Below are 17,382 nucleotides of genomic sequence, written 5' to 3' on the forward strand. Positions count from 1 at the left end.
GTAAAGAAGCTTTAAGATTTCCAATTCTTTCGCTTAACAGTTCTTGCAAAGAAAGCCGTGTATTATTCCCCCGATTGTTTTTATTCGACAGCTGTTGTCCGCTTTCAAGGCTTCCATATCGAATTCAGATCACAATATTGTAAATTAATGTATACAATTAAAACTCGATTCTTATCAATATTTTGCATAGTTTTAAATGTACACCATTACATCATTCCCCTTACTCCATACACCTTCTACCATTGAATCATATGCCATACACCATCTACCATTGAATCATATGCCATACACCATTAAACCATACTCGTTTTTGGGAAGTTTACACCATCCAAGGGCTGTACTTACCCTCCAATGAATTCGCAGTGACAACTGAACCGTTATTAACAGTTCCTTGTTAGGTGTGTCTTATCTATCTGGGTGGGTTTCACTTCAGCCTTGTGAAACACTGTTTTAAAGAAGATAGAATTTGTGAAATGTTAACTAAATGACTGACAAGAAAAAAGAAATAAACACTAAGCATACAAGGAAGTTTGGGAAAATAAAAATGAAGTTGTAATGGAAGAGTATAACCAATGGCAACTGATGCTACTCACCTTTAATTTTGAATTATCTATGCAGAAATCGATATTTAAACGAAGTTGATATGCGGTTATAAGTGGTAGTTCCAGTCGATTCAGCTGATCCTTCACAGCCTCATAAAACAGTTACAATTTCATGTTGTTGGTGGTTGTTAGAACGAAGTGTCTCTTTTGTTTTATATGATCTTGAGTTTTGATGAATTCATCTGGGTCTTTACACATCAATCCTGATAGAATGATAAGGTAATGTTAAAATTAATCTAATTCACCTTTTAGCTTGAAGACAATGATTTGAATCGAATTTATTCAATTCCAGATTGATATTGACCATGTTTGAAACTGACTATGGGTTTCTTAAATGCTAAATAGCCAGACACTTGTGCGATCTTCCCGTAAATTAATTCACTCAGGGAATAGTATATTCTTGACATCTTGCAAATGAATGTGATCTCAGATTTCTAGAGGATCTGGATATTGACCTCTAATGTACTGAAGGATCTGGATCTTGACCTCTTATGTCTACATGATCTGGATATTGACCTCTAATGTTCTGAAGGATCTGGATCTTGACCTCTTATGTCTACATGATCTGGATCTTGACCTTTTATGATTAGAGGATCTGAATCTTGACCTTTTATGTCTTGAGGATCTGGATCTTGACCTCTTAAGACTGGAGGATCTGGATCTCTTGCGCCTCAAAGATGGACTAGACCTGTTGCTCCTGAATGATGGAGATCTAGATCTGGTATAACGTGGTGACGATCCAGACAAGCTTCTCGGGCTACATCGTCTACAACTTCTTCCTGACAGTAGAGAAGGAGATGGTAGTTTATTTTTCCTTTTTTTTCTTGTGCTTTGATTTATAGTCTATTCTTTTTTTTAGCCGTTTTGGTCTTTTGAATTTTCCTTGGCTGTTTGAAACAAATACATGGTCAGGGTGGCGGATGCAAAGACATACATTTTTTGCCAATTAAAACATTCTGAGGAACTTTCCTGGGCGATTCAACTTCCCGATGAGTGGCATGTATTGTAACACAAACAAAAATGTCTTCACAGCTCGCTATCAATATACTGTTTCAAAGTGCGATTCTTAATCTTCCTTTAACTTGTTTCTCCAAGTGTGAATGGAAGTGTCAGGCATTCTTGTGTCACAGTATTCTAACATGATTGTTTCGTTTTTGATCACCCCCAAGGCTGACTGGGGAATAGAAATATGGTCACCATTGGTCTTCCTCCGACCGGCAGTAGAACCCTTGCCAAAGTGGGGCGTCCGTTTGGCTGTGCGGGATGTATCAAGTTTGCAGCCACGTCCGGTCAGAATGGGGACATTAAATCCGATGCCTCGTGTAGAGAGAGTGCCACGCTTTCTGCACGTTAAGAATCCTTGCAACAACTCTTTGAGGGGTCCGTAGGTGACCTGTTGCAAGGCTAAATTTCTGTCCCTATCCAATATACCCTCATTTCCCGTGGCAGTCTGAATTTCTCCGACCTTGATCCCGGACGCCTCTATTGCAGAACCTACTTATTGTAATTATTGTCAACCTGTTCTCGTCCTGAATATGCATGAAATATTTGCCACTGGACGTTAAGCAACCAACAATCAAGCAATCAATTTTTATCTCTCTCTCTCCCCCCCCCCCCCCCCTTAAGGAGAAGTATGGTCACCAGTATGGTCAGCCTCCGACCGGCAGTAAAACCCTTGCTAAAATGGGGCGTCTGTTTGGCTGTGCGTGATGTACAAATTTGCACCCACGTCCGGTCAGAATGGGGACGTTAAATCCGATGCCTCGTGTAAAGAGATTGTCACGCTCATTGCACGTTAAGAACCCTTGCAACAACTCTTTGAGTGATCCGTAGGTGACCTGTTGCAAGGCTAAATTTCTGTCCCTATCCAATATACCCTCATTTCCCGTGGCAGTCTAAATTTCTCCGACCTTAGTCCCGGAAGCCCCTATTACAGAACCTACTTATTGTATTTATTGTTAATTTGTTCTCGTCCTGAATATGCATGAAATATTTGCCACTGGACGTTAAGCAACCAACAATCAATCAATCTTTTTTTTTATCTCATCATCTCATGATATGTATACGCATAATCCTTTCCGGGTTTTTCAGTTTGGTATCTATTTGCATAGAATACAGTTCCTCTAAAATCCAGTCTAATGAAAGCTTTATTTCTCTGGGTGACAGTCTGTATTGGCTTTGTTATGTTATCACAGTATACTTTCCCAAGGAAAAAAGCCCCTCATCAGATACTTACATAGGAGTGTGGACTTCTTATCTAAAAATGTTGTTATACACATTTTCTCCAAGACACGAGTTGCAGCATAAAAATGGCGCGAGATTCCTCACCGAAACCACTTAAAAAAAATCGCGCACATGATGGAAAAGTCCTTCTTTAAACAACATCTACCTAATACTTGCTATTTTGATGTAATTTTATACAAATTTGAATCGTAGAAGTAACAAAATTACCTTCAGTTTGTAAGTTTTCATTTGTATGACATGTTGAACAATGACGTCTATGCGCCAAAATCAATTTTGAAGTTTTGCATAATTTTATTTTATTTCAAATTTATACATTTTTCGAAACTCTAACGTATTGTTTCTATTTGTAATGCATTACAGTCGGAATAACAGTACTGTAGTCGGAATATCAGTACTGTAGTTGAAGAGTTTTGATTTGATGTTTGGCAATTTTCTGTTTAACTGACGGTGGCAACTCTTCAACTACAGTACTGTTATTCCTTATTTATAGTTTTAAGCAAGCAAACTTTTCGCCATATAACACATTTCTGGTGACTATATTCCACTTAAATAAGATTAAATTCAACAACATACACAGTGAATAAATGCAATGATATTTTTTGCAAGTCATACCTTCAAAGAGACCTTCAATTGCATCTATTTCTCCGTTGTCATAATCTGTCGAAAAAAAAAAATTGGTTTCCAATTTACATTCCAATCTTTGAGTAATCCCAAGACTTCTCTTATAGCAGATTGGCTTTCTGTAGCGGTGATTAAGGACGCAACAATGGAATGGCCCACGTTGGTTTGGACACAAATGAAAAAAAGTGTTAAGCTGTAATTGGAGGTTTTGTTAGTTGCATCCATGATAGCTATATATATGGAATTATTTCCATATAACCTCATTAGTCTCTTCTGCCGGCTTGTTGTACAAAAAAAAAATCGGTACTGATGTCATTTTCTTGCTGATATCTAGAAAAAAAAATAAATGGAGGAATAGATTAAATCATAATCTCTTGATCAAGCTGTATCGTCAATTTAAGGTATTCACACTTAGGCTAGTGATATGACACATAAGTGACAACTACCCTACAGTTATTGCCTTCTAAAATCGGTTAGTGCGATTAAATTTAAAAAAAAAGATGATTGAGAAGTCAACTTACAAAGTTTTTTTTAATTTTTTTTATTTCTGTGTCTTTTTCTTGATTGTCTGAAATTAAAAAAACATGTATGAGAATAATATTTATAATGCAAAATAAAGCAAAATGTGTGCACTAGACACAGATGATGCTTCCTTTTAATATATAACGTTATAAAGAATCATCACTGAAAATTCTTAATTGTGTCGCATTTAAATTCGTTCTTGATTTGAGTTTGGTGTATACATTGTGCGTAATTTTTAAACAATTTGTTAAGGCAAATTTAAGTATAAACAAGTGAAAGTGTATGCTACTGCTCACTGATGATACCCCTGCCCAAATATTTCTGTAAACAGGAAGTTGTTGAGTAATGAATCTAAAAATGCATCACATGGTACAGCTGACTTATAAAACCCTAAAACCAAATTTCATAAATCCTTGTCTTGTAGTTCCTAAGAAAGATGTGACGAAAATTTTCAATTTGGCTATCATGTGTAAAATGATACAAGTGTTCAGTAAACAGGAAGTTGTTCAGTGATGAATCTGAAAATGCATCATACGGTATAGGTGACTTATATAAACCCTGAAACTAAATTTCAGAAATTCTTGTATTGTAGTTCCTCAGACAAAATGTGACGAAAATTTTCAACTTGGCTATCATGTGTAAAATTATACACGTTTTCAGTAAACAAGAAGTTGTTTAGTGATGAATCTGAAAACGCTTCACACATTATAGCTAGCTTATATAAACCCTGAAACCAAATTTCAGAAATCCTCGTATTGTAGTTTCTGAGAAAAATGCGACAAAAATTATTCATGGGACGGACTGACAGATGGATGGATAAATGGACCGACGGAAGGACAGACAGAGGTAAAACAGTATACCCCCACTTTTTTAGGTGGCATTAACAGCTTGTTGTTTGGAGACTGTGGTCATCCATGTTAACAATGCTTATATCATGATGTTGGTCGATGCAGATTTGTTCAGATTATGTGAAAAAACTTATGATATATAAACTATATACCTAATTTCAAATCAATATGTTCAAGCAAGAAGAAAAAAAATGTGGAAGTCTGATTTGCTGGACTGACAGATGGACAGACAAAAAGACAGACAGTTTGCAAAAGTCCCTTTCTTCTTTATTTGTTGGGAATAAATTAAATCAATAAATGAACCCTATGAAAAAACACACAATTGTCTTATTTTGTATGTGAATGTTTGAAAATCTGTCAAATCATCGTGTTATACATGTATCTGTATACATTTACTTGCATGAGGTTAATTTGTATTTTATGCAGCTGATATGTTCTAATAAGGTTGTTGTGGTATGTTGTTGTCTATGATTTAGGTATTTTAATACACAGTTCTTATCAATTTGTTATGAAAATTCCTGGAAATGACTATCAGATGAATATTTGGTAGATATGTTGCTTAAAATATTGAAACATTAGACTAAATCATAGAATTTAATTTTAATATGTATTATTATTGATGAGCACAATACTTTTCATGGTTTACATCATGAGTATTTATGGTTATATCTTCTAAAAGGAAAGGGGGCATTGGTGGCCAAGTGGTTTAACTAGTTACTACTGTAATCACTAGCCAGTCAACACTGAGGTTGTGAGTTCGAACTCTGCTTACGCTGGTGTACTCGATTCCAATCTTAATTGACTAGGATTGTCAGTTTTCTATCGAAGGTCTTTGGTTTTGTCCTGGCACTCCGGCTTCCTCTACCAATAAAAGTTGGCCGCCACGAAATAGCCCAAAAGCGGTGCTTAAAATTAGCGTTAAAAAACCAAAAAAATCAATCAATCAATCTAAAAGGAAGAATTATCTTTCTTTGTACTAATTAAATATAAATATAATTTTTTGTCGTGATTGTTGATTATATATACATATTTATATTTTTGGTTTTAATATATTTTACCTTTTGAATAAAACATATCCATTGACTTGATGCATTTATTTCACTGTATTACCAAACTAATCATGGTTATTGTAGTTATTCAATTTACATTGAAATTATTACATGTTTATCTATTAATACTATTAAAGGATTAGATTGATTTCATCGAGTCACAACTCTTCTGAAACCATACACAATCGGAAATATTTGTGATGATGGGTAAATGTAGTGTTTTGCACTTTTTAAATTTGAATTTGAAACAATCTTTTGACTGAAAATTTCAATTTTTGTAAAAATATCGAAATTTGGAGTTTGTTATTCATAAGTTTGTTATAAGTTTTTGGAGAAGCTGAGTGATGATCTGTCCATTAAAATTAAAACTGTTTTGTTTTAACACTTGCCTAATTTTACCTTTATTTTTGGGGATATAATGGAGATATATTAATAGTTATTACCTTTTTTATTCTTTTGGATAATGGTATTATTACTTCCCACATTGATTAGTATATTTGTCTGTAAATAAATAAACAGAAATTAACAATTATATGAAAGTAATGCATGTTAAAAGATAGTTAACTACTTATTAAAATACAATGGACTGGAACCAAATACTAACTTGATCTATAACTTGCATTCTTTAAATTATATAACAAATGTTAAATATTTTTTTAAGCGTTACAAAAAAAAAGGGAAGAAAATTTATTATTTGAGTGAATATATATTCTAAGTTCAAGGATCATAACTCGGTTAAAAATAATCAGATAAAACAACAAGAGGCTCTCAAAAGCCTGAATTGCTCACCTGTAATTTTTTGCTTAAATTTTCCATGAATGATTATTTTTGCTTTTTAATATATATTTTACCCCCCAAGGGTGACTGGGGAATAGAAGTATGGTCACCATTGGTCTTCCTCCGACCGGCAGTAAAACCCGTGCTAAAGTGGGGCGTCCGTTTGGCTGTGCGGGATGTACAAATTTGCAGCCACGTCCGGTCAGAATTGGGACGTTAAATCCGATGCCTCGTGTAAAGAGAGTGCCACGCTCCTTGCACGTTAAGAACCCTTGCAACAACTTTTTGAGGGGTCCGTAGGTGACCTGTTGCAAGGCTAAATTTCTGTCCCTATCCAATATACCCTCATTTCCCGTGGCAGTCTAAATTTCTCCGACCTCAATCCCAGACGCCTCTATTACAGAACCTACCTATTGTATTTATTGTTAATTTGTTCTCGTCCTGAATATGCATGAAATATTTGCCACTGGACGTTAAGCAACCAACAATCAATCAATTAATATATATTAATGAGTGGCTTAAAAATTCCATTTAGATGTTCTTTGTATCTGTCATATTTTCTTCTGAAGTGAAGAAATACATTTTACTCCTATGTTCCATTTTAGCCATAGTGGCTATATTTCTTTATGTACAAGAAATAAAATACAAAATTTATTCTAGATACTCTGAAACTCATTCAGCCCAAGTTTGGCTGAAATTGATTCAGCAGTTTCAACGGAGAAGATTTTTTAAAGTAAGCAAACTAGATGAACAAATTATGAAAAATTGTCTTTAAAGGGCCAATAACTCCTTAAGGACACATTTTACAATTTTGGTCATATTAACTTATTTGTAGATTTTACTTTCCTGAACATTTTTGCTGTTGACAGTTTATTTTTATTATGTTTATTATTAATAATATTCAAGATAATAACCAAAAACTGCAAAATTCCTTAAAATTACCAATTTAGTGGCAGCAACCCAACAATGGACTGTTAGATTCATATGAAAATTTCATGGCTGATATTACTTGGCCTAATGAACATTTTAACCTCTCATCAGATTTGCTCTAATTGCTTAAGTGTTTGAGATATATTAGCCAAAAACTGCATTTTACCCCTATGTTCTAATTTTAGCCATGGCGGGCATGTTTTTTGACGAAACAGAAAATAAAACACAGTCTTTATTCTAGATACCATAAGGATCATTCAGCCCAAGTTTGGTTGGAATTGGTTCAGTAGTTTCAAAGGAGAAGATTTGTTAAAGTTAGAAAGCATAAACAAATTGTGTAAAATTGTCCTCAAAGGGCAATACTCCTTAATGGGTGAATTGACAATTTTGGTCATATAAACTTATTTGTAGATCTTACTTTGCTGAATATATTTGCTGTTTACAGTTTATCTTTATCATTAATACTCTTCAAGATAATAACCAAAAACTGCAAAATTTTCTTAAAATTACCAATTTAGTGGCAGCAACTCAACAATGGGTTATTAGATTCATCTGAAAATTTCAGGGCTGATAAAACTTTACCTAATGAACATTTTTACCCCATTACAGATTTGTTCTAACTCCTTTGGTTTTTTAGATATAGGCCAAAAACTGCATTTTACCTGTATGTTCTATTTTTAGCCATTGTGACCATGTTTTTTGACGAAACAGAAAATAAAACACAAACTTTATTCTAGATACCCTAAGGATCATTCAGCTTAAGTTTGATTGGAATTGGTTTGGTAGTTTCAGAGAAGATGTTTGAAATAGTTTACACCAGATAGACGACAAAGGACGACGCCAAGTGATGGCTAAAGCTCACCGTTCCTTCGGAACGGTGAGCTAAAAATCAAATTTGGTCTGTAACTTGTCATGATAAAACTATATACAAATTATCAAATCAATATTTTTAAGCATGGCGATTGTCTTGAAACTAGAAAAAATGCTTATTAGGGCTTCTTTTTGGCCCATAATAACTGTTGGGACCATAACCGCAAAAAACAATCCCAACTTTGCTATTGTGGTTTCAAACCTTCTGTTTGAATTTCATAGATTTCTATTTACTAATACTAAAGTTATTGTCTGGAAACCATATGTCTTTTGACTATGTTCCCGCTGCTGATGACGACGACGATGACGAGGACGTGATTCCAAAAAGTGTGGGAAACTGATATTTGACGGACTTTCAGATGGACAGACAGACAGAAGGAGTGTAATCATTAAGTTTTCTTCTATTTCGTATGTAGGGAACTAAAAAGTGTGTGAAACTGAATTGTTGGACAGACAGACAGACAAACAGAGTGCAAGCTTATAGTCCCTTTCGACTTTGTTGGTAAGGGACTGATTAGTATTGAAGGAAATGATTGTGAAAGATTTATGTTAAGTTAGTAAATTGCAAAATGTTTTAATAATACAATGTATAAATAGTAATGTTTATGGAGTTATATATATATATATAAATGTTTTTTTCTACAATTATAATTATAACATGGTGAGTTTCATAACAATAGTGCACACGCTGAAATGTCTCGCCTTCTTTACTAATCATTGATATTATGTTGATAGTCCTAAATATAAAGCTTTATTACAACTGTCACATAAACTTAACATTAACCAAGTAAACTAAACATTGACCAATGAACCATGAAAATGAGGTCAAGGTCAGATGAACCATGCTAGGCAGGCATGTACAGCTAACAATTCTTCCATACAACAAATATAGTTGACCTATTGCTTATAGTTTAAGAAAAACAGACCAAAACACAATAACTTAATACTGATCAATGAACCTTGAAAATGAGGTCAAGGTCAAATAAAACCTGTGTGACTGACATATAGATCATAAAATATTTCCATACACCAAATATAGTTGAACTATTGCATATAGTATTAGAAAAAAGACCAAAACTCAAAAACTTAACTTTGACCACTGAACCATGAAAATGAGGTCAAGGTCAGATGACACCTGCCAGCTAGACATGTAAACCTTACAATCATTCCATACACCAAAGATAGTAGACCTATTGCATACAGTATAAGAAAAACAGACCAAAACACAAAAACTGAACTATAACCACTGAACCATGAAAATGAGGTCAAGGTCAAATAAAACCTGCATGACTGACATATAGATCATAAAATATTTCCATACACCAAATATAGTTGAACTATTGCATATAGTATTAGAAAAAAAGACCAAAACTCAAAAACTTAACTTTGACCACTGAACCATGAAAATGAGGTCAAGGTCAGATGACACCTGCCAGCTAGACATGTACACCTTACAATCATTCCATACACCAAATATAGTAGACCTATTGCATACAGTATAAGAAAAACAGACCAAAACACAAAAACTTAACTATATCCACTGAACCATGAAAATGAGGTCAAGGTCAGATGACACCTGCCAGTTGGACATGTACACCTTACAGTCCTTCCATACACCGAATATACTAGACCTATTGCTTATAGTATCTGAGATATGGACTTGACCACCAAAACTTAACCTTGTTCACTGATCCATGAAATGAGGTCGAGGTCAAGTGAAAACTGTCTGACAGGCATGAGGACCTTGCAAGGTACGCACATACCAAATATAGTTATCCTATTACTTATAATAAGAGAGAATTTAACATTACAAGAAATCTTAACTTTTTTTTCAAGTAGTTACTGAACCATGAAAATGAGGTCAAGGACATTGGACATGTGACTGACGGAAACTTCGTAACATGAGGCATCCATATACAAAGTATGAAGCATCCAGCTCTTCCACCTTCTAAAATATAAAGCTTTTAAGAAGTTAGCTAACGCCGCCGCCGGATCACTATTCCTATGTCGAGCTTTCTGCGACAAAAGTCGCAGGCTAGACAAAAATGCATGATTGAAGTTATTGTTTTTGAAAATGTTTATTTTCACCACAACAGGACACATTTTTAATATGTTAACAGTCCTGTCTTTACTGTTTTTCTACAATTTTGAGTGTTAAAACTTTGATTCTGTGTCATTGTTTTAAATTTGTTTTGTAACCATTTCATTATTTAGCTTCTTCTGCAATTGGGCAGACTGGAAGCTTTCAAACGAGTTTAACCCGTCACATTGTGTTTGTGTATATTTTTTTAAGGTAATGATGTTCTTTATTATTTGAATAAATACATGTTAAAGTTTACCTTTTTTTTGTATACTTTTAACCTTTACTTTTGATTTTTGACTATAATAATGTTATGGCTGGGTACTTATACATCCTATCATTGTGTTATTGTAATATGGTGAATTTTAATTTGTTTTTTCTCATTTTTCAACTTGGGGCTGCAGCTGCAAGGATCTTTATTTGTCTATTTCGATACAAGTTTTTTAGTCAATCTATAAAGACTTATCTTAATTCCAAGTTTGAAGATTTAACAGGAATTATCCCCCTTTGCATATGGAGATAGAATATTATACATTATTGGTTTTTACTGTGCAGTTGTAAAAGTCCCCAGTTGCCGTTGCTCAGTACTTATACAACGCATCATTGTGTCATTGTGATATGGTCAATTTTAATTTGTTTTCTCTCATTTTTGGATATGTATTTTGTGTTTATGCCATTTTGTAGGTCTTTGTTAAAACAGTTATTTGATTATTCACTGATTAAGATTATATTTCAAGATTTACTGCTGTTGCCCAATTTTAGATTTTTTTACCTATTATGTGTTTGCTTTTTTTCACACATGTGTGTTAACATAATGGAATTAAATGTGACTGTTATACAAATGAGATTGTTAGGAAACTGTAAAACCAAGTTGAAGCATTTATTTCACACATAAGCGAATGCTTGTAGTTTGTCAGGAATACGACAGTTGTTTTCCATTCGTTTGTGCTTTATGTTTTGCTTTTTGTAAAGCAATTTTATTTTTGAATTTCCCTTGGAGTTCTTTTTGGGAGATGTAAAACCAAGTTTAATCTACTATTTTGTACATAAGTAATGCTTGTACCGTGTCAGTTATATGACTGTTATTTTCCATTCGTTTGAGCTTTAGATTTTGCTTTTTTTTTATAAAGCTCTTTTAGTTTTGAATTTCCCTTGGAGTTTCTTTTTTTTATGTTCTTTTTTTCCAAGTGTGAGGCCTCTAATTTATTAGTTTTAGTTTGTTTCTGTGTACCAATTTTTTCATCATTATTTTGTAGTTTTAAAAGAATTAGATTTTTATTTTTTTTGTCATTTAAGGGGGCTAAGTTGACTATGATTGTGGTATGGGTTTGCTCGTTGTTGAACGTCATTAGGTGCCCCTTTTTAATATACATATGTGTCAATTGCAATCATCTTACATTTCTGACTTTTTAATTATCAAAAAGTAAATATTTATTGTAAATAAGTTTAATACTTACTGGAAGTTCTTGATTTTTTATTGCCATGGTTATGGCTGTGGCAGTTTCAATAACTGCCACAGCTCCAATTGAATAATATTTACAGCTTTTTATCTAAAAAGAGAAATTGTTTACAATTAATAATGACATTTACAAGATTAAATCATCATTTTTACCTGCTGATTTTATTTAAACAAAGTGGAGTGTAAACGCTGAAATGTGTTGTTTTCTTTACCATTTTTACTTATTAATGATATTACGTTTATAGTCCTAAATATAAATTAATAAAGTTCAATTACAACTATCACACCAATTTGACATCATCCAAGAAAATGAGGTCAAGGTCATATAAACCAAACTGGAAATACATGTACACCTTACAATCATTCCCTTCATCTAATTTGCTTTCAATATAGTTGATCTATTGCACTTCGAAGAAAGAAACTAAATCAGGAAACTTAACATTGGTCAATGAACCATGAAAATGAGGATGAGGTCAGATGAAGGCTTCCAGACAGACATGTTGATTTACATGTTTCAATCATTACATGTATATATAGTTTACCTGTTGCATATTGTATTTACGAAACAATTTAAACCATAAAAATTTAAGATTGACCAATGAATCATGATGATGATGTCATGGTCAGATGATAATTGCAGGCAGACATATACACATTACAATCATCCCATACATGAAACATGTTGACTTTTTGCTAATAGTGTAAGAAAAACAGACCAAAAAACAAAAATTTCAAATTGAGCAATGAACATATGACAGACAGAAACTTCATAACATATATCATCTATATACAAATTATTTTAGTATGGAGGATTCAGGTTTTACCTTACGAAATATTATACAATTATAGCCTTTGTATGAGGTTGATACGACATTATATCGACATAAGAAAAGCATATTGACTGAGGACAAATTTGGTACTAACATGATTTATAACAAATTATTTGAAATAGAATGTTTTAAATTTTGAAATCATAATGAAATTGAGGTTGCAGCTCCCTCAGCGAAAGTTGTCCTTAGATAGATCATGGAAGTATTATATTGACCATGCCAGCCGTAAATGACGGGAAATACTGTCAAATACTCTCAAATACTGGTCGCTTGAAATTTTGGGTGGACATCACTATAAAAACTACTCTCTACCTGGTCAATTACTGTATGCAATAAAATAATGAAAGTGTTAAAGTCATTTTAAATGTTCTCATTTCTATTTACAATGCAAATTCTTAATAAACAGTGATAGGGTCTTTAGGTTTCATTTTAGAGTTTAAAGTAAAAGTGGTTATACTATGTGTGAGTGTAAAATATAATTATGTAAACATGGTAAAGATAAAATTGACCCCACATAATATATGTTTTGGTTTACACCATAAACTACAGAAGCCATAAGAGTAAAGGTCCTTCATACCTTCTATTTCCTGCAGGAAAATGATTTATGTCTCATATTTGAAAAGGCAGGAAATATTTTACTGTTTAAGAACATCTTCAAATATCCCTTTTATTACTTTTAACCCATGTTTTGTCATCATTTATTGGGTGCTGTTGTCTTAGTAAATAAATTATCACACCTAGCAATGCCAAGTGATAGGCTAATATGACACCTGTAACTTCATTTACCTGTAGTTTTATTTACATGTAAAAATTATTCATTTGCAATAAAAATAATATCTGAATTTCTAAATGTTGAAAATAAAATATATCTATTCTTTATACATGTTATATATCTAAAGTATAGATGCAAGATTATTTTTTATAAGGACTAAATGTGAAGGTATAAGTGTTAAAGATGAATAAAACATATCAAATTCATTCTTATATTAGCTGAAACATGCGAAGAGATAAAAAATTAAATATATTTTACTTTTTATCAAGTTTATACTTCAATAAATAGTAAAAACCATCATGAAATTTCAATTGACCAGTATTTGCCAGTATTTACCACTTGAAGAGTATTGTCCGGGGCGGTAAATACCTCCGGTAAATACCAGGGGCGGTAAATATGTAACAGTGGTTTGATTCCGCCAGTTAGCTTTATCTGGAGGAAGAAAATCCCCCCTGTGATTTTTATCCACCAACAAAAAATCACTAGGGTTTTCTATGCGGGTCCAGTTTAAAACATCCACCAGTCATTATAAGGTTCTAAAAAGTTTTTTTTTAAGGGGAAATATATATAAAATGTGGCTTAATAGTTTTTAGTGTATTTGAAAATGGCATAGTTGCTTTATGTAAAAAGTGAAGATTTTTCATCCAAGGAATGTTTACACTAGTGTTTTTGAACCAGGAATGATTACACTAGTGATTTTGTACCGGAATGATTGCACTAATTATTTTATACCTGGCGGAATAAATTTCACTAGTGCTTTAGATTTATTCATTCATAAAGTAATTAGTACTCATTTTGAACATACGATAACATAATAATGCTTATTACTAAATGAGATTTAAATAATTTTTGTAAGCAAATCTATAAAATCATATGCTTTTAAATTGTCACTAATTGTAATATTTCTATTTATTGGATTGCCAAAGTTTTCCTATGTATTTCCTTTTCAGTGGACTTGGATATTAAATCATATCTTCTATGTCAATATCAAAGGATGCTTCTGTAATTGAAACTTTATGTAAGAACAAATCTGCTGCTTTAATTTGGTTTATATTAGGTTCAATGTCCTGATCATTGATAAAGTATTTTGAGTTATAAAAATATCCTCATCATCAAAAATATTGTTTACTGGATTTAATTAGATTAATTAAACTGGTTCCTTGAAAATCATTTTAATTTCAACCCATTTATTTATGTAAACAATAAACCTGTCTAATATAAACAAAACAACGATATCAAGATCGAGGCTTTCACACTATTTACATCGAATATTCCCTACTGAAAAACAGGTACCCGGAATAAATATGGTGGAATGAAAGTATGTTTACAAATACTGCCCATCCTTGTTCAGAATTATATGTGAATTCTTTTTATGAATGAGTATTTATATCCTTGAAATATAATTCAGACGCAATACATGAGAATTGTATTTACAATAATTTTTAAGAAATGACCAATGAGTAATGATATTTGTGTGTGGTAAAAAGTAGGTAAACGGACAGAAAGTCACAAGACAAAAAGTCACAGGACATAAAGTCAAATATTTGATAGGACAAGAAGTCACAGGACAAAAAGTCACAATTAATTTGTTGACAATTGTTCGAATAATTATACAAGAGAAATATCTTGAAATATTTTCTCTGTATTACATATATTCACTTTTAAGTTGAGGAAATTGTTAATAAGCCTTGATAAATGAAAATTGATTAAATCTTAATCATATAAAGGGTATATTTCTTGGCACCGTGAAGCCATTTAAGTTCCAAGCCACTTTGACATTTTGTTTTCATAACAATTATTTGATGATTATTGTTATTTATTGAATAAATTTTAATAACAAAGTTGCTTTATATATAATAGTTCAGGAAAAAAAAATAATTTTAACATTAATTTTTCTTGTTCAAAGAAAAATAATCTCAAAACTGAATTGTGACTTTTTTTCCTGTGACTTTTTTGTCCGTGACTTTTTGTTCTGTGACTTTTTGTCCTACATTAGAAAACAGCATGGTCTGGAGTAAGCAATCATATGAAACTATTTTGATTTTTTACTTTTGCATACTGTTACGCTCTGGATATTGGCCTCATGTCATAAACTTAAAACGTGTATATGTTTTCATTTTCTAGTACATTGTATGTGGCCTCCGTTCCACACTTATCCATGCAGATGTCCCCGGATAGGCTTCGTACGGTATTTGTATGAAAGGAGTGGGTTACCTGAACTTAAATCTATTAAAAGATGCTATTTAATTGATGTTTTATCTTCATTTACAGGTGCATTTGTCCAAATTCTTTTTTGTTCATCGCTACTTTCCCTTTTCAGGGCCATTCTGTAAGTTGTGTATTTTCTTGTGTATTACGTCCATTGTGGGCGGAGCCAAAAGTATAAATAGCAAGTTTCCATGCACCGAGAAGGCTTTTCACCTCAATGCAGAACGTTCGCTGGTTTTAAATTGCAAAACACAATCATATTGCACCAAGCAAAATATTATTTACGCTGAAATATGACACAAAATCATATAAGTTTCGGACAGAAATTGGTAAACGTCTACTCCAAAACTTTATATAAAGATTTTAATTCATTGATCGGAGACTACCCTAAAACCCCGTCGTCTGCCGTATTGCACCAAGCTGCATAGTCGGTGTTTACATTTTGGCTACCATCAAGCATATTTGCTCGGTGCTGCACAAAGTGAAATTACTTGGTGAAAAAGTATTTTCATTTAATAGAAAGCTTCTAAATATTTAATTATTAGTTTTTATTTATCCTTATGAAATTATGAGGGCAAATTTATATAACCTGCAACAAGCAGGGTCCCAAATTATTTGCTGTGCACCAACTAGATTTTCTTGCACCAAGTGCTAGTAGCAATCATTATTGAGTTTTTTAGGGACAAATTCACCTATATTTATTATAAGATTATATCTATTCATGTGTTTTATGAACCACTGTATTTGTTGGATTGCTTAAGCAGAAATAATAGTATTAATACAATTTATGAACTCAGTCTCCTATATGATGTTTATTATTATTTCCTTCACCAGAGGCCCACATAAGTAACGACGGGTATATCATGACAAGAAAACCCTGGAACGTTACAATACATGCAGAAATATTAACATATTACCCAGGATCTTGTGCAGGCTAGGCCCACGGGGAGGGGTTTATCATATATAAAGGTAAATATATATATATACAGCAGGAATGGGTCACTTTTTGAACTTGTCAAATATATGGTTGGGTTGGAAATTTCGGGCAAAACATATGAGTGCCTGATAATTTAGAAATAAATATACGATTTGGCTAGAATTTGAGATAATACAAATAAGAAGATGTGGTATGAGTGCCAATTACACTTTTATACATTCTGAATTATATGGAGAGTTGTGTAAACTCTCCATATAAGTCACAATGTATAAAAAGTTAACAATTATAGGTCAAAGTAATAGTGATTTTGCCAAAACATTTGGACTATATATAATTAGGTCACAATTGTCACAGTATGCATATATATGTATATATGAATAGGTCAGATTTATGGTCTTGGCCAATGTATTACCAGCTGTGTAGAATCTAGTGTTTGGGTGCTTAAAAATTGTTAAAATTTAGTTAAAATATATCATAGATGCAAGATTTTTACTGTATTTTTCTTAAAAGGGTATCGATGCCTCCTCCCCCCCCCCCAAAAAAAAAAATCGATATTTGTGCTGGTAAACATCATATGGTTTGAGGTTGAAAGTCTACATAAAATCCTGGATCCGCACCTGATTTCTTGTGTTT

Source organism: Mytilus californianus, unplaced genomic scaffold, assembly GCF_021869535.1.
Source record: "Mytilus californianus isolate M0D057914Y unplaced genomic scaffold, xbMytCali1.0.p SCAF_12, whole genome shotgun sequence".
NCBI classification, from domain to species: domain Eukaryota; kingdom Metazoa; phylum Mollusca; class Bivalvia; order Mytilida; family Mytilidae; genus Mytilus; species Mytilus californianus.